General features: G+C 43.0%; 1 long non-coding RNA gene across 1 annotated transcript in view; it reads left to right on the top strand.

Annotated features, from left to right (window-relative positions):
* Positions 1-21,699, top strand: part of LOC309356370 — a 251,904-nt gene extending 230,205 nt beyond the window's left edge. The window contains exon 4 of the long non-coding RNA XR_014162728.1: positions 18,529-21,699. This is a non-coding gene — a long non-coding RNA (uncharacterized lncRNA). The remainder of the gene's footprint in view (positions 1-18,528) is intronic.
* The last annotated feature ends 73 nt before the right edge of the window (positions 21,700-21,772 follow it).

Raw genomic sequence — 21,772 nt, 5'->3', positions numbered from 1 at the left:
CTAGGGATATTCCTGTGGGACCCTGAGCATTTTGCTGTCAGATCCCTTGATAATGTGGTTAGTGTGTCTCTATGCATGTGCTTGGACGCAATGAAGAAGAAGAGTTTGGATTTGATATCCCGCTTTATCACTACCCAAAGGAGTCTCAAAGCGGCTAACATTCTCCTTCCCTTCCTCCAACATTTTGAATTGTGCTCGGAAACGTACTGAGAACCAATGTAGGTCTTTCAAAACCGGTGTTATATCGTCTCGGTGGCCACTCACAGACACCAGTCTACCTGCCGCATTCCGGATTAGTTGTACAGTGGTACCTCGGGTTAAGTACTTAATTCATTCCAGAGGTCCGTTCTTAACCTGAAACTGTTCTTAACCTGAAGCACCACTTTAGCTAATGTGGCCTCCTGCTGCTGCCACGCTGCCAGAGCCCGATATCTGTTCTTATCCTGAAGCACTATTTCTGGGTTAGCGGAGTGTGTAACCTGAAGCGTATATAACCTGACGCATATGTAACCTGATGTAGCACTGTAGTTGTATATTCTGTCAACTTAAGTTGACAGTCTTCTTGGGACCTCGCTCATTTTCCATTTTGGGGCTAACAAAACACGGGCCGCAGTTGTTGCATACATAAATGACCTAACTATTTTGACATTGAATTATGGCCCTTCCCCAGAAGTGTTTAGGGGGCCATAGGACGTGGGCTGACTGAGATGGAGTGGCTGGTGTCAGGTAGGGTGGAAGAGAGAATGGACTGGAATAATATGGAGGAAGAATAGCTGACTGGCTGGGGCAGAGAACAAGCACAGCAGCTTTTTGTTGCTGCTCCCAAAATAGGTATAACACAGTGTAACCTGTCATTAATGGATAAAATTGGATAAAATGTTTCCTGATATAGGTGCTGATTTGGGAGTTTATTCACGTCTCAGAGATTTCCCCTCCCTGCCCCCCACAAAAGCTTCAGTGCTGACAGCGTTCATTCTGAGAGAAGAAAGGTATCCAGTGTGGTGTAGTGGTTAGGAGCGGTAGACTTGTAATCTGGTGAACCGGGTTCGCGTCTCCGCTACTCCACATGCAGCTGCTGGGTGACCTTGGGCCAGTCACACTTCTCTGAAGTCTCTCAGCCCCACTCACCTCACAGAGTGTTTGTTGTGGGGGAGGAAGGGAAAGGAGAATGTTAGCCGCTTTGAGACTCCTTCGGGTAATGATAAAGCAGGATATCAAATCCAAACTTTTTTTTTTAATCCAAAAACTCAGCCAACTGAGCAACTAGTTCCACGTGCCAAGAAAGACTTTGAACTTGCAGCTCTTAAACAGCAGCTTTGCCCAAGGGACAGCAACAGGACAGCAAACTGCATTGGAAAACTTGACAGAGTTTTTTCAAAGTTCTCTGTGATGTGACATGGGAGCTCTGCTCTAAGAAAAGAAGAAACTAACTGCACTGGGAATACAAAAACTCTTGGGAAAACCTATGTAGATAATGAAGAGGGAGGAGAGGACAGTACCTGAATCTGGGAACAGAAAGGGAGAAGGGACTTGGCCTGATTTCTCATTTGTTCCAATGAAAAAGTAGTTGCTGACCGTGGCTGCAGGAACTGGCTGGCTGGGATGGGGCATTTTTTGTCAGGAAAAAAACCCTTATATTTATTTGATTTCATATAATAATCTACATAGGCAAGGAAAAAGACGAAGAGAAAAGAAGAAAACCAATATATTAATTACAATTTGTGCCTCAATCTAATTAATATAATCATAATCATAGCATTCAAATTTTGAATTTTATAAAAGTGCAGTTTTAATGCAATACATATCCTCTTGTCCTAAAAAATATTTGTGATGAATCTATCACCTTAACAGGAGAAGAAGTGATTAAAGTTACCCAAATTAATTTGAGAATAAAGGTAAAGGGTAAAGGGACCCCTGACCATTAGGTCCAGTTGTGGCTGACTCTGGGGTTGTGGTGCTCATCTCGCTTTACTGGCCAAGGGAGCCGGCGTACAGCTTCTGGGTCATGTGGCCAGCATGACTAAACCACTTCTGTCTGCAAAAAAACCAGATAAAGTCCAGCTGAATCTTGCAGCCCAACAAGTCACATCAACTGATGAGGAGTGGAAACAAGAATTTTACCATGGAGAGCAGTATTCAAATTCATAACCAAAAAAGATAAGCAAACAGAGCTTTCTGCTAACTAGCATCCCTAACATGTGGAAATCTCTCCCCCAAGAATTAAGAACTTTCTTTCCCAATAGTTACCGGGTGGGGGAAGATACAGCAGGGATAGGGAAGTTATGGTCCTCCAAATCCCATCACAGCATTCAGATATTATGTGCAACGTTTAGGTAGCCACAGGTTCCCTATCACTAATCTAATGTTAGAAGTGAATTGCCACTGATTTATTACCTTAACAGCCACAAAAAGGCCAAAATCTTCTAAAGATAAAATAAAATTGGAATTCTTGATTGGAAGAGATTGTCATTTTAAATCAGGATTGGGGATCCTGTGGGTCTTCAGACATTAGCCAGAATACAACTCCCATGATCCCTGACAACTAGCCATGCTAGCGGAAGCTGATGGGAGTTGGAGTATGGAGAGCCACCATCCCTGTTTTAAAGGGGGAGCTGCAATTGTCCTAAGAACTTTTCCCTTGTTGGACAGGAAAATTGGCTTCCAGGTGGAAAAATCAAAATTGGAAACAGAATTGTTAGAATCCAATACTAAGAATTTGTCAAAAATGTGTAACTTGCTGTTGAAATGGAATACGCAGGATGAAACGGTGAAATCAGCCATGATTAAGTGGGCACAAGATATTGGTCATAACATTATGTTTGCTGACTGGGAAAAGTTGTGGACCACCGGAATGAAATTTACGGCATGTAATGCGCTAAGAGAGAATATTATGAAAATGATTTACAGGTGGTACATGACCCCAGTCAAGCTTGCAAAAATTTACCACTTATCTGATAATAAATGTTGGAAATGTAAAGAGACTGAAGGTACATTCTTTCACCTTTGGTGGACGTGCCCAAGGATTAAGGCTTTCTGGGAAATGATATATAATGAAATGAAAAAGGTATTTAAATATACCTTCTTGAAGAAACCAGAGGCCTTTCTCCTGGGTATGGTCGGCCAATTGGTGTCAAAGAAGGATAGAACATTCTTTATGTATGCAACAGCAGCAGCAAGAATACTCATCGCAAAGTATTGGAAGACACAAGATCTACCCACCTTGGAAGAATGGCAGATGAAGGTGATAGACTATATGGGACTGGCAGAAATGACTGACAGAATCCGAGACCAGGGAAGAGAGACAGCGGAAGAAGATTGGAAGAAATTTAAGGACTATCTTAGGAAACATTGCAAAATCAATGAATGCTAGAATGACGTTGGTTTAGAAATTATGTGGTTTCCAGCTGTAATGGTTTAAGTAAATAGAAAAGAAAGGTTAAAAACTAGATGAAAAATAAGGGTGAGGATTTGCTGAATTAATAACTAGAAATTGGAATACAGAAAGGGGAGGTATGAGGAAGTCGGGGAAGTAAGGTACAAGAAAATAAGGGAATGAAATTATACTTGTTTTTTGTTTGTGTTTGTTTGTATTGTTGTTATGTTTTGTTTTTAATATAATTTTTGAAACTTTAATAAATATCTATTAAAAAAAAAGAACTTTTCCCTTGACCCATTATATAAGGGACTGTTCTCTGTATGGGACAAGTTAAGATATACCTGTAAAAGAGGACATTGCACTCTCATCTCTTTCTTTTTTATGTTCTTGTTTAGATTAGTTGATTTTTCTGTTGTAATGAATTATAAATGTCTCAACAAAACTTTATTTTGCCATCATGGTATCTGGATATAGTTTGAATGCTTTACCTGTAGGTTTATAAATCATTTAATGCGTCAATACAAATGGAGGTCGTTAAAACTGCAGTTGTATAAGAGGTTGTTATTTTGACTGGCGTATAATTGAAACTAATAAGATTTTAGAACGCAGAAATAAAGTAAATCTTCAAACCATCAATTCTAGCATGCGGGGGGGGGGCACCTAAATTATATAATTTGGCATCTGAATGATTGGTATTAGTAACTGTATTATAATTTGCATTGTTATAATAAGGCTATTATTGGATTATTGTAATTGAAAACTAATAAAAAATATTATCCGAAAAACAAAACTTTATTCTAAAAAGAGTGCTGCCATACCACATGGAAGGTTATTACTTTTTTTAAAGTTAATATCATCAAAATATATTAGCTCAGAGTTTAGTTGCTTTTTTAATTTTTTAAAAAATCACTTTCTGCATCTTGCTGTACCGCTTGCATATATTGGGCTCTGCTCTTGACAGACTATAGCGCCTTTCTAAGGGGTTAATGGCTGATGAAACCCTGCAAGCCAGTTGCTTGCCCTTCTGGAATTTGCCACGAGGTGGCAAGTCTTTGGGGAAAATAATACACAATCCCACAAGGCCGGCAGGCTGGCAGAGTTCTCCACCTCTAATTGCCATCCCGCCCCTGCCAGGCAGCCAAGGTGTGCCTATAATTAATCAGCCCAAAGGACCAGGCTTCGAATATAGCTCCTTGAAACTGAGTACAAATGGGAGGATTTAAGAAGCGCAGCACACCGAACTCCACAGATCCTTGGTATACTTTGGTTCATCTCAAACCATCCATTCCCCTGTGCTCATCCTGGGACAACACAGGTCAATGTGAGGACTGTACCACTCTGTGGAAGCTGGTCTGATAGGGCAAGCGGGTCACAGCCCCACCATCCACAAACATCAAAAAAACCCAAAGTGCTGCACTAACAAGTACAAAATAACCCCTCTGCAGCTCCACAAATCCAACTCAATGGTGTAACGTTGAAAATGTCAATCACTTCTCCTACCTGGGCAGTTATCTTTCCACAAGGGCCGACACTGATGCCGAAATCCAGCATCACCTGAGCTATGTGAGTGCGGCTTTCTCCCGATTGAAGTGCAGAGTGTTTGACAACCGGGACATTTGCAGGGAAACTAAAATGCTTGTTTACAAAGCTATTGTACTACCAACCTTACTGTATGCTTGTGAAACATGGACCACTTATAAACGCCATCTCCAACTCCTCAAAAGATTCCATCAAAGGTGTCTCCAAAATTTTGTACACATCACTCGGGAAAACAGGCGAACTAATACCAGTGTACTGGAAGAAGCAAAGATCACCAGTGTTGAAGCAATGATTCTTCAACATCAACTTCATTGGACTGGTCATGTGTGGATGCCTGATTATCATCTTCCAAAGCAACTACCAGTACTCTATTCCGAACTTAAAAATGGAAAGCGTAATGCTGGTGGTCAACAAAAGAGGTTTAAAGACTGTCTTAAGGCAAATTTTAAAAAATGTTGTATAAACACCAGCAATTGGGAAACGCTTGCCTGCAAGAACTCCAATTGGAGAACAGCCTTTACCAAAGGTGTCATGGGCTTTGAAGACACTCGAACTCAGGACGAAAGGGAGAAACGTGCTAAAAGGAAGGCACATTTGGCAAATACACACCGTGATCAACTCCTGCCCGGAAACCTATGTCCCCACTGTGGAAGGACGTGTGGATCCAGAATTGGCTTACACGGTCACTTACGGACTCCTTGTTAAAACTGTTTATGGAAGACAATCTTACTCTGTTACAAGGGATCGGGGGAAAAGAAGCCCGCAGACAGCCCCTGCCTGCCATTGGCTCTGGCTCCACCTAAAGTTGGCCTTCTGCTTCCTGCCCTACCAATCTCAAAGGGCCCCACGGCTGGTGCCATGTCAGAGGGTTGTGTGCAATGTTACTTAGAGGAGCCCCATTGATGGGCATGGCTAAAAAAAGGCCTGTTAATTTCAGAGAGTCAGCTCTAAGGAGGATTTAGTTGGTAACAAGCCAGGATCAGTATGCCTCTAGCATTCAAACCGGACAAAAATGATAGTCCATTTAGATGAGGATATCTTGGACTAAGAATTGCTATTCTCTCTCTCTCTCTTTTCTCTTTCTCTTATTTTATCGACTTCCCAATCCTTTTTTCCAAGCGGTTGTTTTTCTTCCCCTTCTGCTACACCCTACCTTCTATCTGTTAAATATTTTGATTTTATATATTGTGGTTTTTATGCTGATCTTGTTCTGGGTTTTTTAATAATAATTTTTATTAGTTTTCAATTACAATCCAATAATAGCCTCATTATAACAATACCAATTTATAATACAATTATTAACACGAATAGTTCAAATACCAAATTATATAATTTAGATAAGGTGGCCCTCTCACATGCTAGAATTGATGGCTTGATTATTTGTTTCATTTCTACATTCCAAAATCTTACTAATTTCCATTGCATTCCGGTCATCATAATAATCCCTTATACAACAACTGCAATATTAATAACTTCTATTTGTGTTGACACATTAAATGATTTGTAAAACTGCAAGTGAGGAACTCAAACTATATCCTATGCTGATCTTGTTCTGTGAACTGCCCTGAGACCACCAGGTATAGGGTGGTATATAAATTCAATAAATAAATAAAGAAAAATAATAAACAAATCAAAACCACAATACTATGATCTACTTACTTCTGTTGCCCATAGCTCAAATCCTGCTCTCAAGTTCATCATACTATAATATTTATTCAAGTACAGTGGTACCTCATCTATTGGTCTTAACACTAAAGATAGATGTTTTATTGTTTGCCAAGAAAATTATGTTTCTATGGTTATTTTTGTAATTTATGTGTAATTTGTGTGTAATTTGGTATTTGTGTTTTTGTGTGTGGTTTTTTTCTTTGTTGTATAAATAAATAATTTTTAAAAAAATTAAAAATAAAATAAATAATAAAAAAAAGTACAGTGGTACCTCGGGAACTTAATTCGTTCTGGAGGTCCATTCTTAACCTGAAACTGTTCTTAACCTGAGGTACCACTTTAGCTAATGGGGCCTCCCGCTGCCGCCGCACCGCTGCCAGCCGATTTCTGTTCTCATCCTGAAGCAAATTTCTTGACCCAAGCTACTATTTCTGGGTTAGCAGAGTCTGTAACCTGAAGCATCTATAACTTGAAGCGTCTGTAACCCGAGGTACCACTGTAGTCCAAAAAAGGCATCCATTCTTCCATAAAACACTGATCATTAGATTTTTTTAATTTTGCTGTTAATTTTGCCAGTTCTGCATAGTCCATTAATTTGCTTATCCAGTCTTCTTAGGTGGGAACACTTGGCCAGGGGTCAGCAAACTTTTTCAGCAGGGGCCAGTCCACTGTCCCTCAGACCTTGTGGGGGGCCAGACAATATTGGGGGGGGGATATAAACAAATTCCTATGCCCCACAAATAACCCAGAGATGCATTTTAAACAAAAGCACGCATTCTACTCATGTAAGAACACGCGGATTCCCGGAGCGTATGCAGGCCGGATTTAGAAGGTGTTTGGGCTGGATTCAGCCCCCGGGCCTTAGTTTGCCTACCCATGGCTTGGACTATGCCTTGCTGTTTTCACATAGACTGCCTCCCATGTTCAGCCTGAGGGGATATACCGTATTTTTTGCTCTATAAGACTCACTTTTTCCCTCCTAAAAAGTAAGGGGAAATGTGTGTGCATCTTATGGAGCGAATGCAGGCTGCGCAGCTATCCCAGAAGCCAGAACAGCAAGAAGGATCGCTGCTTTCACTGCGCAGAGATCCCTCTTGCTGTTCTGGCTTCTGAGATTCAGAATATATTTTTTTCTTGCTTTCCTTCAAAAACTATGTGCATCTTGTGTCTGGTGCATCTTATCGAGCAAAAAATATGGTAATCCCGTGAGAGGACTGTACCATGCCAGACATGGCATAGCCAAAATGACTCGTAGGCCCAGACTTTACATGTCCACATATCTAACATTACCAAGTTCAAAGTGCAGGTACTGCTGCATAGCGTGGGTTGTCAGCACCCGGGGCAAGGCAAGTAATTTGCACCCCCTAACCCATGGATTTGCGCCCCCTAACACGCAAAGCATGCCTGGCACCACCACCCCCCCACAGTGGGCGGCAACCCGGCAGCTCGGATCGGATTCGCACAGCCAACACTGCAGTGAGAGAGAGTGAGCCAGGTAGGGGCAGAGAGCTGCGAGTGCGAGCGCCCCCCCCCGATGTTGCACCCGGTGCGGCCGGCCCCCCCTGCACCCCCCACGCTACGCCACTGGCTGCACAAAGCCCTATACAGCTTGGGACCAGAATACCTAAAATATTTTTCCATCCCCTATACACCCAGTCCATGACTATGTTCTGCAGAAGGCAGCCTGCAGAGATCATTCTGTCAGGAGATCTGTTCTGCACAATGTTGGAATCATGCCTTTTGTGTGGCAGAGCCTACCCTTTGGAACTCCCTCCCACTGGATATGAAACAGGTGCAGTCTCTATTTTTGGCAGCTGATGAAAACATTTCTCTTTCAGCAAGCCTTCTCGGTGGACACATCTGGCACCAGTATTGCATGCGAATTACATGGTGTGGTGTTTTATATTGTCTTTAGAGGTATAATTGTTGTTTTTTATGTGCAAATGTTCTGTGCATGTTTTTATTGAATTGTAAATCACTTCAGGGTGCTTTGTGGGAAGCAACTAATAAGGAATAATACAAAAATAACTTGTGCCACAAACATGTGTACAGCTGAAAACATTGGCAGCATTAAGATAAATTCAACACTGTAAATGAGTTTTGACGGATGCAATAATGGAATCCTGAATGGTTTAGGTTTTGTAAAATAGGCAGGGATTTATGATATGTAAAATGAACCATAGAAAGAGAAGAAGGGAAGTCCTTAATATCTTAAGGATGTAAAAATGAATACAGTCATACCTTGGTTTTCGAACAGCTTAGTTCTCAAATGTTTTGGCTTCTGAATGCCACAAACCCGGAAGTGACTGTTCCAGTTTGTGAACTATTTTGGGAAGCCAAACGTCTGATGGGGCTTCCAATTGGCTGCAGGCGCTTCCTGCAGCCAATCAGAAAAACACACTTTGGTTTCCAAATGTTTTGGAAGTCGAACGGACTTCCAGAACAGATTCCATTCGACTTCCAAGGTATGACTGTATTTTAAATTGTAGAACAGAAAATTTAATAAAAATTATAAACAACAACAACAACAAAAGAAAAGAACTTGTGCCCAATGGCCATTTGGATGGGAAAAAGCAACTTCTGGCAGAAAAGGCCAAAGTGAATTGTTTGTACCAGTGTCCAGCACAGGTAGAGGGCAGTGCCAGATTTATTTATAAGCTTAAAAAAGCTATAGCTTAGGGCCCCACTCTCTTGGGGACCCCCCAAAAAATTAAAGGGGGGAAACTGGATGTACATTTCCAAAATATAAGATAAAAAAACAAATACAATAAAACCTACATACAGCAGCAGTGTTTTGTGTTGTGTAGGCTCCTATGATGTAAGTAATGGTCCCCGCCTGCTAGCCGGCTCCCTAAAATATCACTGGTTTGTTCATTTCTATATATAGGGTACCTACATTCTGCATGGACTAATTGCACGGCAACAGGTGCAAATGGCTTTAGATACCTGTTGTTGTTGACAAAGGACAGCTGGATATATAAAGTGCCCCATTACCTTTGGTACCCCACTCCTGGTACCAAATATGTTATCAATAAAATATAGGTCCTTTTAATCTGTTTAGGTGTTTAGCATAAATGAGACTCAACATGCTCCAGGGAAAACGCAAGTAAGCACAGACAACCAATATATATTGGAATTTCTCTACAACAAAATTTATTATTAACAAACAAATATATACCAAGACAGGGAACATGCACTTAGTTACACACACAACCACTCATCCATACTCACCACTCTTCACTGGAATTGATCAGTTTCCAGCAAGAGTTATGGGTGGCAGACGGCAGCGCTGTCGTATGTCCGGCACACAGACCTATCTGAAAAGTCTCATCTTATATATTTTGGGTGTTCATCTGAATCCTAGCATTTCTGACTGTCTTTGGCATGTTCTTGGCAGTCCTTTGTCCTTAGCATGTTCTTGGCATATCACAACTCTCATTGTTCGAACCTGATGTTCTGTACTTTGTAGCATGTTACAACACTCATTGTTTGAGCCTAGCATTGCATAGCCAGTCTTTACGCTGCTTTGCATGCGCCGTTCACTTGGCCACAACATGCACATTCCAGTAGCTCTTTGATCAACACAGCATCCATTTTGTATGGGCCATCTTGCGGCCCATATAAACATGGCATTCACTACAGTAGCTTAGGCCTCATCAAACCTAAATCTGGCCCTGGTGGGAGAGGAGGAAGAGGCACATTTCCTTGCCGTAAATAACCTCTTTCCCTGCCACCTTCCCCCTGAAGTAATTTCTCCCAACATTGTTGTTGCTGTTTAGTCATTTAGTCGTGTCCGACTCTTCGTGACCCCATGGACCAGAGCACGCCAGGCACTCCTTTCTTCCACTGCCTCCCGCAGTTTGGTCAAACTCATGCTGGTAGCTTTGAGAACACTGTCCAACCATCTCGGCCTCTGTCGTCCCCTTCTCCTTCTGCCCTCCATCTTTCCCAACATCAGGGTCTTTTCCAGGGAGTCTTCTCTTCTCATGAGGTGGCCAAAGTATTGGAGCCTCGGCTTCAGGATCTGTCCTTCCAGTGAGCACTCAGGGCTCATTTCCTTCAGAATGGATCGGTTTGATCTTCTTGCAGTCCATGGGACTCTCAAGAGTCTCCTCCAGCACCAACCAACCTTTGCCCAACCTTTAAAACCCAGTGGTGGCGGTGGAGAAGCTCCTTGGGGACATGTGCTTTGGAACAAGGAAATGGCTGAGCTGCACCACCCATGCCTGACTGACCCCTATGGAAGAAGGGCTGCCTCTTAGTATTGTTACAGATTTATAGGTGCTAGAATTCAATTAAGATCTGGCAGTATGGTAAGTTAAATAAGCAGGGAGACAATATACAGCCTTGTCGTACTCCTTTCCCAATTTTGAACCAATCAGTTGTTCCATATCCTGTTCTAACTGTAGCTTCTTGTCCCACATAGAGATTTCTCAGCAGACAGATGAGGTGATCAGGCACTCCCATTTCTTTAAGAACTTGCCATAGTTTGCGGTGGTTGACACAATCAAAGGCTTTTGCATAGTCAATGAAGCAGAAGTAGATGTCTTTCTGGAACTCTCTAGCTTTCTCCATAATCCAGCGCATGTTTGCAATTTGGTCTCTGGTTCTTCTGCCTCTTCTAAATCCAGCTTGCACTTCTGGGAGTTCTCGGTCCACATACTGCTTGAGCCTTCCTTATAGAATTTTAAGCATAACCTTGCTAGCGTGTGAAATGAGTGCAATTGTGCGGTAGCTTGAGCATTCTATGGCACTGCCCTTCTTTGGGATTGGGATGTAGACTGATGTTCTCCAATCCTCTGGCCACTGCTGAGTTTTCCAAACTTGCTGGCATATTGAGTGTAGCACCTTAACAGCATCATCTTTTAAAATTTTAAATAGTTCAGCTGGAATACCATCACTTCCACTGGCCTTGTTATTTGCAGTGCTTTCTAAGGCCCATTTGACTTCACTCTCCAGGATGTCTGGCTCAAGGTCAGCAACCACACTACTTGGGGTGTACGAGCCATCCATATATTTCTGGTATGATTCCTCTGCGTATTCTTGCCACCTCTTCTTGATGTCTTCTGCTTCTCTTAGGTCCTTACCACTTTTGTCCTTTATTATGGTAATCTTTGTACGAAATGTTCCTTTCATATCTCCAATTTTCTTGAATAGGTCTCTGGTTCTTCCCATTCTGTTGTTTCCCTCTATTTCTTTACAATGCTCATTTAAGAATGGCCCTTATATAAGAATGGCGCTTATGAGTGGCCCTCATAGTCAACAAAAGAGTGGCGAAAGCTGTACTGGGATGCAAACTCAAAAATGATAGAATGATCTCGATACGAATCCAAGGCAGACCTTTTAACATCACAGTAATCCAAGTTTATGCACCAACTACTGGTGCTGAAGAAACTGAAATTGACCAATTCTATGAAGACTTACAACACCTTATAGAAGTGACACCAAAGAAGGATGTTCTTCTCATTATAGGGGATTGGAATGCTAAAGTAGGGAATTAAGAGATAAAAGGAAAAACTGGCAAGTTTGGCCTTCGAGATCAAAACGAAGCAGGGCAAAGGCTAATAGAGTTCTGCCAAGAGAACAAGCTGGTCATCACAAACATGCTTTTCCAACAACACAAGAGACGACTCTACACATGGACATCACCAGATGGGCAGCATCGAAATCAGATTGATTATATTCTCTGCAGCCAAAGATGGAGAAGCTCTATACAGTCAGCAAAAACAAGACCTGGAGCTGACTGTGGCTCAGATCATCAGCTTCTTATAGCAAAATTCAAGCTTAAACTGAAGAAAGTAGGAAAAACCACTGGGCCGGTAAGATACAATCTAAACCAAATCCCTTATGAATACACAGTGGAAGTGAGGAACAGGTTTAAGGATTCAGATTTGGTGGACAGAGTGCCTGAAGAACTATGGATGGAGGCTCGCAACATTATACAGGAGGCAGCAACAAAACCATCCCAATGAAAAGGAAATGCAAGAAAGCAAAGTGGCTGTCCAACGAGGCCTTACAAATAGCGGGGGAGAGAAGGCAAGCAAAATGTGAGGGATAGTGAAAGATACAGGAAATTGAATGCAGATTGTCAGGGTAGCTTTACCTTTACCTAGCAACCTTTCTATTGCACATTCACGATGATTTGTGCTTGTGGTGCCAATGGGGCAGTCATACACGATCCTGCTTTCAGTACTGTTTACATTGGTCAAAACTGCTTCATTTCCAATCTGCATATCCCATAACTTCCTGCCAAAATCCAGTAACCTAAGGTTAGCAAAAAAAAAAATCAATGAATCCAGGGACTTTTCAACTTCAGTCGGAATGGATGGATTTTGTCTGGGGACCGATTTGTAAATCTGGCGACAGTCCCTGGGAAACGGGGACGTCTGGTAACCTTACCAAAACTTTCTTACCGGAACTGTTTGGTTGGGGTAGGTTGTCCAACTTTCATCATGAAATTAGTGCAAGGGGTGCAGTAACGTTTGGAGAAGCGTCACAGAGCAACTAAGAAAGCAGAATGAAGCTACCACTCATTACTGTGTAAAGAAAAAATGACTAAGGCGAAGGCAAGTAAACACCCCATAAGTAAATCAGGATAAATGCACTCATCATATAACCATCCTATAAACACATAAGGAGGAATGCTCAATAAAGACCAGATATAGGCCCCATCTGCACTAGACATTTAAAGCAGTACCATACCACTCTAAAATAGTCATCACCTCCCCCAAAGGATCCTGGGAACTGTAGTCTGTCAAGGCTGCTGAAAGTTGATAGGAGATCCCTGCTCCCTTCATAAAGATACATTTCTCAGAGTTGTTTACAGCCAATTCTTCTTTCCTGGGAATTGCAGCTATGTGAAGTCACCCTACCTCTCTCTGAATCTCAGAGACTGCCACCACCTTTCTCCAACTATGGGAGAAGGTGGTACGGATGCCAACTTTCTACTCCTCACTCCACAGGAAAGGGCAACATGGGTGGTGGTGGTAAAATGAGCTGCAGACACAGGCAAGTAGATTTAAGGAGCAGCCTGTGGTATATGCACTGGTACTTTCACTTCCTCCCTCCCCTCTCAAGTTTCCCCATTTCACTAGGGTGCAGCTCTGCAAATGCAAAAACGTGGTATTGTTTTTTCAATGAGGTAGCAAAGGGTGGAATTCTAACTCCAGAAGTAGGAAGAACACCAGAGAGAGAGATATGAGGCACCCAAACATTAAATTCTAGAATCAGCAGAGATGGCTATTTGTTTTTTTCTGTGTAGTTAATAGGAAGATTTCTAAGCAGGCAAAACTCCCAGTTCATCTAAACCAGTGTTTCCCAAACTTGGGTCTCCAGCTATTTTGGGACTACAACTCCCATCATCCACAGCTAGCAGGACCAGTGGTCAGGGATGATGAGAACGGTAGTCCAAAAACACCCAAGTTTGGGAAACGCTTATGCAAAGCTATGCAAGCTTTGAGATTTTGCATTTCCCTTTCAGTACGGCATTCCATGCATTCCAGTGGAATTCCACGTCTGTGAGAGCATCTTGTCACAGCTCAGACCCAGCTTGGTTACTCAAAAAAGTGCTTCAGACCCAGATTCTGTAACCCATGGATGGTGGAACCCATTGTTCTCAAGATATGGCTGGACTCCCAGCATCCCTGGCGACTGGACATGCGAGGTGGAGTCTGCCAACGTCTGAAGGACCACAAGTTCCCCACGAGTCCTGCTGCTACTGATAGCTGGGCTATCTTTGACCACACTTCCAGGTGGCATCACTAGATTTCAACGGGATTAGATAAATGCAGAGAACATGCCTATCAGTGGCACAGACGTGTTGCATCGTGCTCCTCCCTCAACTGTTACCCTTGGCAGCCATTCCATCAGATGGGGGAGGGGGAGCTGGCACTGCAGGACCTCACCACTGTCTCTGCTGAAAAACAGCAACTTTTGGCTCCTCTCCAAAATTTTACCATTTCTGGTTCTCACCACAATATCTCTGTACCTAAAAAGTCACACCTGAGATTGTCCCTCAGATTGCGAGTCTGAGGGCAAGGTCTTGACTTTTTGTTAGTTTCTGGCTACTTCGGGAGCCCCTTCTTGAGGCTGAAGAGTGGGATGGAAGAAAATGCTCATGCTAAACAAACCGATGGTGATGATAGCCAAAAGGCTACTCTCCATGTTCTGAGACAGTGTTATCTCCAAATACCAGTCTTTGGGAAGCAACAGTAGAGTAGGGTTATCACCTGCACCAGGGCTTCCTGTGAGAAACTGGGTGCTGCCCTAGATCTGAGTGGTTTGTGCTCTTAAATAAAAAGAGAGAGAGGCTTGGCAGGCAACCACAGCAACGGAAGATTGAGATCAGAGGGTCAACAAGTGCAACCCAGCCTTCTCCTTTCTTCCACGTCGCCGGAGTTGTCTGTAATCACAGTCAGTTTCACTTCCGCCCCACGCATTCGTTCCGGCTTGTGAAATCCGACAGCTCAACATTTCTGTCTGTTTATTCAGAATTCGGTCCCCCCAAGTTCAGCAGGACTTGCTCCTGAGGAAAGGTGCACAGGGCTGCAAGATCTTGTTTCAGTTCCTCTTCGATCGCCCTTTCCAACCCGCAAGGCCCAAGTGCCTCAAACCACTTCTATTCTTGCGCTTCCTGGCTGTGCCCACAAGACACCCACCCACACGTGCCTGCATCTTACAAGAGCATCTAAGGGTGTTCCTAAGAATTAGGCTGCCAACGGCCAAGTCCTTTATCTTCTCTTCTTGTTTTCTTTATCAGTATTGTTTTTGCCGCAAGCTTGGAATCGCGTGTTTCGTTGATGAACGACATCTAAAGGAGGAAATATGAACACTCCAGATAGAGTTGATCAAAGTTGCATCCACTAAGGTAAAAACTTGCTGAACAAATATGGGAAGCGGAATACAAGAAGGGGAGGTGTGGGGAAGTCAAGAAAAGAAGTTACTGAAAATGAGATTTAAAAGGTGGAATTTCTGTGGTTTTTTTCTCTCTTTTTTGTTCTTTGTTGTGTTTGTTTTGTTTTCTTGGATGTTGTGTGCTTTTTATGTTTTTCAGTTTTACTATTTGTACCTTTTAGAAATGATAATAAACATTATTTTTTTAAAAAAAAAAGAGTTGCATCCAGTCCACACATCCTGTTCCTCAAGGTAGCCAGCAAAATCCATCCAAGGGAGGAGCCAACCCCCAGCAAGACTTTCCACAGGTATGCTATGGGATGGAAGTTTCCAGTTCTCCACATTTTGCAGCAAATTGCATAATGGTGTTTTTTTAAAAAAAAAATCCTCATGAAAATTCATCAGTAAATGCCTCCTAACTAACATTTTTATGTGAAGTGTACACGTTTGTACACAAAGTGCACGCAATCAAATTATATAATGGATTTTGGTATGCTATTTTCACTAAAAGATTCATTTTTTACACACACCCTCCCCAATACAGGCATTGTTTTGCAAATGTTGGCTGGGGAACTGCATCAAAATGATCGGAAATGTGCAAACGCTGGAGGGGTAACTGTGTTTCAATTCACACATTCCATCCGAATGTGATGGATTCAGCTTTAAATGTGAACTGAACTGAACTCCTCCTCCATCCTTTAGGTATGACACCACTATCAGTGTCGCTAAAAACGGCAATAAATCTTACAAATTGGAAATTTGGACTTTTAGTATAAGCATGCAAACATGAAAAGGCACCAAGTGCCTGTGAGCTTTGATGGGTAGAGGGACTTACCGGTATCTATTTGGGAGGAGGGGGCAGGGTGGCATATATATTAAAGTGGGGGAGGATGTTGAGGGTTCTGGGGGTTTTTCCCCCATGTATTGGAAAAATGTATAATAACTATTAACTAAATTCCCAGGTGTCAAAAAAGGTTATTTATGTATGCCACTATTGCGGCCTGTGTTTTGCTAGCCCCAAAATGGAAAGCAAGCATGGTCCCAACCAAAGAAGACTGGCAACTTAAGTTGACAGAGTATGCACAACTCACAGACTTAACATATAGAATAAGAGAACAAGAGCATACGTTTAAAGAAGATTGAAAAACGTTTATTGAATATATGGAAAATAATTGTGCACAGCTGAAAATGCTGGTGGCATTAAGATAAATTCAACAGTGTAAATAAGTTTTGATGGATGCAATAATGGAAAATGATTGGTATAGTTTTTTGTAAAATATGCAGGGATATAAGATATGCAAAATGAACCATGGAAAGAGAAGAAGGGAAATCATTGATTTCTTAAGGATGTAAAATGAGTATCTTAAATTGTAAAACAGAAAACTTAATAAAAACTATTAATATCGAAGGTGCAAAAACCATGCACACACATATCCTGATGTTCATTTGGGTGCATAGCTCTTCTTCTAATGAGCAACAAAATATTTGGCCAGCATGACATTCAGTGAAAAGCTCTCCACTACCATTTGTTCCACAGCAACGCAACTCAGGGCAGGGTAAAGAGGGCGCCCAGGTACTTTCCTACACAGGTGCTGACCAGACCCAGGCCTCTTCAGCTTCAGCAAGGTTGCTGCCTTGCATGCATTCAAGACCTGGGTGGACTAGAAGCCAGAGAGCCTCTGGGGTTTGTGGGTTATTATTCTAGGACGATGCTGCTGACTCAGTTCTGTGTTCTCACAACATAAAAGACAGAACTCCCAAGCTCTGTTCAAAGACTTAATTTGTCCTTAGCAAAGCAGGACAGGAGGCCGGGCAATGCATTAATTAAAACTCGGCTTTTTCCCATATACATAAAGGTCAACCCCGGGGGGAGATGCGGCCAGCTATTCATTACCATGTACCAAATGTGAAGTCCACATACCCTTGACAGATACATCATCTTCTCCAGTGATGATAGTGCAATAATAATAATAAATTAATCACTTCCTTAATTATCATGAGCTTCCATAACAAATTAGCCATCATAACCCTGCCCCGGGCCATCACAGCATGAGAAAGACTCTAATATTTATTTAGAACACCAGTCAATTTTTAGTTCCACTCATTTAAATGTATTATTTCTTTCATCCCTTCTTTCAATATAAAATATGGTCAAGGCAGCTTACAAATTAAAGGCAAATAATAAATTTCATTGACTTGATAATATTGTAAGCAGTCCATTACCACATAACTAACATCTTCCAGCTTCTTCAATCTGATCTCTTATTGTGAAAAGTCCAGTAAATCTCTATATGTTATCCATTGGCGATATTCTCAAGGATTCTGCGTCCGCGGGTGAGCGCCATGTTTTCCTTTCAAGCAGGTTTTTGTATTTATCCCATACTCTAAACAAATTCTTCCTGACTACATGATTCAAGCAGCTCTTATATATTTCAGCTTTATCATACCATAGACATGCATGCCAGCCAAATTTTATATCGTGTCCTTCAAGATCTAAAATGTGTGCATTCTTCAACATTATCTACTCCTTTAACCTTGTTTAAAGTTAAAGACAAGAAAAATGGGTTTGTGACACAAAGTTCACAATTTGAAAGGGAGCTTATAGAATTGTCATAAAAGTTAATTTCCAGGATGTATAAATTATTGTTGGAGTGGGAGACAAAGGACGAGATGGTTAAGTCGATGGTTAAGCTTAACTAGGTGAGAGACACGAGACATAATATAGAACTGAGTGCATGGGAAAGGTTGTGGGAAAAGGAATTAAGGTTGTGGGAAAAGGAATTAAAATTTACAGCATGTTATACCCTTAACAGGCAACCAGTCCAACAGATCACTGTACAGTGGTACCTCGGGTTAAGTACTTAATTTGTTCCGGAAGTCCGTTCTTAACCTGAAACTGTTCTTAACCTGAAGCACCACTTTAGCTAATGGGGCTCCTACTGCTGCTGCGCCACCAGAGCACAATTTCTGTTCTCATTCTGAAGCAAGGTTCTTAACCCGAGGTACTATTTCTGGGTTAGCGGAGTTTGTAACCTGAAGCGTATGTACCCCAGGTACCACTGTAGACTGTTTGGATGGCAAAGCCAAAGCTCCCAGTGGAGGCCTGAGAACCTTAAGGACATACCAGGACCTTTCCCTGAATGTTCAGCTTTCACTGAAAATAAAAAAGAAAGCCTCTGCCCCTTTTGTTTATGATGGTGAAAAGTACCATAGGGGAGTATTTCTATCCCATCCTTTGCTAAGAAGCAATTCAATTAAGGAACTCTAAGCTACCTGTTCTGTCTGTTCTACAGCGATATCTTGCAACATTTTCTTCTCTGAGTTGCTGGGTTGTCAGCCAAACAGAATGTACCTGGAGTCACACCCACCTGCTTAGTGGGGTTAGTCTGGAACCGGTTTATCAGCTGAAACACTTCATCTAAATGGGTCTTCAAGTCACATGACAGAGCACAAGTGGTCAACCCACATCATGTGACCCTGCACAAGAGCCTCTCTTGGAAAAGGCAGAGAAGAGAGCAACTAGAGCAGGCATAGGCGAACTCAGCCCTCCAGATGTTTTGGGACTACAACTCCCATCATCCCTGACCACTGGTCCTGTTAGCTAGGGATGCTGGGAGTTGTAGTCCCAAAACATCTGGAGGGCCGAGTTTGCCTATGCCTGAACTAGAGACTGCAGCCCAATGCACACTTACACGAGAGTAAGCCCCAATGATGCCCAGAGGGGCTTATTTCTGAGCAAACATGCGCAGGATTGCACTTTTGAACAATTCAACTCATACAACGGATACGAGTGGTAGACACTTCCATGGAAAACGTACAAGAGCAATCGCATTAAAGATCAATCTCAGATGTTAACTTGGGAGTTTTGCAGATGTGGGATTTTTTTGTGTGGACTGGACAAAATTTATTTTTGGAGGTTGCCAGGCCTCCACCGTCGGTGGCAGGAGGGCAGACACCACGGGGCATAGAATCCCTCAGTGACGAAGCCCGAGTAAAAGTGCACAGCTGCATGCTGTGTCTGTACTGCCATGCAACATGCAAAGCAGAGGAGTCTCCCAGGACTTTTATCTGCTTGGCCTCGCTGGGCATAGTGAGGCAAGCAAGCTTCTGTCAATGTTTATAAATGCAGCTGGTCGCCAATCTGCAAGGCCAGTTTGCAAACATCGATGCTGCGCATGCAAATTGTCAGAAAGCACCGCCTTCCCCTGGCCCTGAGCTTTGGACGGCAGCCATTGCACAATGCCTATAAAAACCCTCTTCGGCGGCTCACGTTAGATAAACTGACGGCAGCAGCGCTGCTGGAAACACCGTTGGTCCAGCCAATTCTGGCACAGAAAGTCCATGGCTGGTTTGGCTTAAAAGCAAAACACGCATGTACATAGGGAGAGAGGAATTGTTTTATACCAGGTGAGACTATTCGTCCATCTTCCTTGACAGGCAGATTCTCCCCAGGAGACAGGACTTTCCCATCACCCTTTTTGTCCAAGATCCCTTTCATTGAAGGTGCCAGGAATTAGAAACAGGGACTCTTTGTATGCAAAATACTTACTCTACCTACTGAACTAATAGGAAATGTGTCTGGTCTTTTCTCCCATTTCCTGATCAAAACTGTCTTACTCCCCAAGCTACTAGCACCACTTTGGTGGTTGGGGGAGAATACGGACACAATGCAGGCACTGGGTTGGCTCAATGGAGGGAGGACAGGGAGGTGATCATGAAGAGAAAACTGGTTGACACCCCTTGCCATGCCATTGCTCCAGTCAAAATCAGAGGTTGTCTTCCAGAGGGAGACTCCATCCAACCGTTTTGTCCCCAAAAGCACAAAGAAATATATGGCCTGTATAGGCAAAGAAAGTTGTGTCTACGGGTCAGCTTCCAATTGCTGCAGTGAATTGGGGAATTAATCCAGCAGCAAATTTAGAATACAGATTAATTCGTTCTGGAGGTCCATTCTTAACCTGAAACTGTCCTTAACCTGAGGTACCACTTTAGCTAATGGAGCCTCCCGCTGCCGCCACACGATTTCTGTTCTCATCCTGAAGCAAAGTTCTTGATCCGATTTACTATTTCTGGGTTAGCGGAGTCTGTAACCTGAAGCATCTGTAACCCAAGGTACCACTGTACACCAGGGCATTTTTTGTCCTCTCCTAGTTAAGGCAAAGCAGCAGCTCTTCCAAGAGCAGCTGGGTGGGGTGATAGGGCAATGATGATACTTTTGCCCCCACAAGTTCAATGTGGATCAGTGAGGGTCCTCAGTCAGGGGTTCAAGCCCCCCAGGTTTCGGCTGGTGGAGGGGAAAAGGCACTGTATGCTTCAGAGCAAAGAACCCATTCTCCCTGGAATTCCCTGCCGTCTTCAGCTATGCCATCCCTGCAGTCTGAGAACCAAAGATTGAGGGCAAGAAATCACCCTCCATTGTTCCATCTAACTCCAACTGGTCATGGCTCTCTCAAGGCCACCCCTGCCAAGCTGCCGACTTGAGAAACCAGAGGCTCTTTCTGGGCGCAAAGTTTGTGCTCCGTCTCCGAGAGATGATGACCTATGGTGAATCTCATGCCCTTAACCCCAGTCCTCCATCCCCACGCAGGAAGTAGTGCCCCTGCGACAAGCTGGAAGGCAAGGTGGGAAAACTACAAAGAGCTTTTTATCTGTAGGAGACTGACAAGGATCCAATGTTTCTCTTGTGCGTAGCAGTTCAAAGTTTGCCCTTCATGCGCCATGTACGTTTTGTACCAACCACTCCTGTTTGTGCGGAACCAGCTTTGGTTTTAAATGCACTCTAAGGACACGAGAGCAAACTCTGCTGTGTTTATGTGACAGGCCACTGACCAGGCAGGCCAGTCCACCGACCCCACCTGACATTGGCCCACCGGCAGGGATCAAAGGGATAGAGACGGGCCTGGAATGGATCTCTTCCCACCATCCAATCCCGGACTGCACCACCCCAACTCTTGTGTAACAAAGCTGTTAATCAATTGTGAGTGTTTGTTTAGCCCGTTTCTCAGCAAAGAAATTCCCAGGCCATCGCCCGCCCCGAATCAAGGTGCCGAAAGCACTACACAGCGGTAGCGAACTTGACAAGACCTCTCCTGCAGAGGGTCTGTTTCCTTGTGTCTTTGATGTCAGCATTCCTGAGCATCAGCGGACATGGGGAGCAGCAAAAGCTAAAGTCATAGGGCCCCTAAGCAGACTTACTGATGGAAGCCAAACCCCAGGAAAGTTGTGAAACAGCTCCCATTCTAATCTTGTGAAATCCCTGGTACAAAGGCTAGACCTAAGAAACCGTTATGAACCTCT

Source organism: Podarcis melisellensis (assembly GCF_964234715.1).
Source record: "Podarcis melisellensis genome assembly, chromosome: 14".
Lineage (NCBI taxonomy): Eukaryota > Metazoa > Chordata > Lepidosauria > Squamata > Lacertidae > Podarcis > Podarcis melisellensis.
Note: the sequence above shows the minus strand (reverse complement) of the source record. Positions and strands in the feature narration are given on the sequence as shown.